A 306-nucleotide genomic window follows, 5' to 3' on the forward strand; every position below is an offset into this window, starting at 1 on the left:
CTCTCTCGAGAGAGAGAGATCAGATTCAACGAGGATTATGATGAACAATTTTCCGCTGAACAATTTCGATTTGTATTCAAACAACACCTTATGTTCACATGCATGTTGCAGTGCGTAAGATATCCGTGAAAATAGATAAACGAAAAGTAAATTGTTTACTTAACACTTTTTTAACTGCCATGTCATCTATATTTGAGCGACATGTAAAATTCGCGCAGGTCCCGTCACTCATTTGTCAATAATGATTTTGTTTATCCAAGCAATATTTCAAGATAATTTAGAAAAAAGAATATATATATATATATA

At 32.0% G+C, this 306-nt stretch overlaps 1 protein-coding gene across 6 annotated transcripts in view; it reads right to left on the reverse strand.

Moving 5' to 3' along the window:
* The window catches only part of LOC108755853 (myocyte-specific enhancer factor 2), an 83,706-nt gene that overhangs the window by 34,786 nt on the left and 48,614 nt on the right, over positions 1-306 (reverse strand). The gene's annotated exons all lie outside the window — the stretch shown is intronic.

Source organism: Trachymyrmex septentrionalis, unplaced genomic scaffold (genome assembly GCF_001594115.1).
Source record: "Trachymyrmex septentrionalis isolate Tsep2-gDNA-1 unplaced genomic scaffold, Tsep1.0 scaffold9, whole genome shotgun sequence".
Classification (NCBI taxonomy): domain Eukaryota; kingdom Metazoa; phylum Arthropoda; class Insecta; order Hymenoptera; family Formicidae; genus Trachymyrmex; species Trachymyrmex septentrionalis.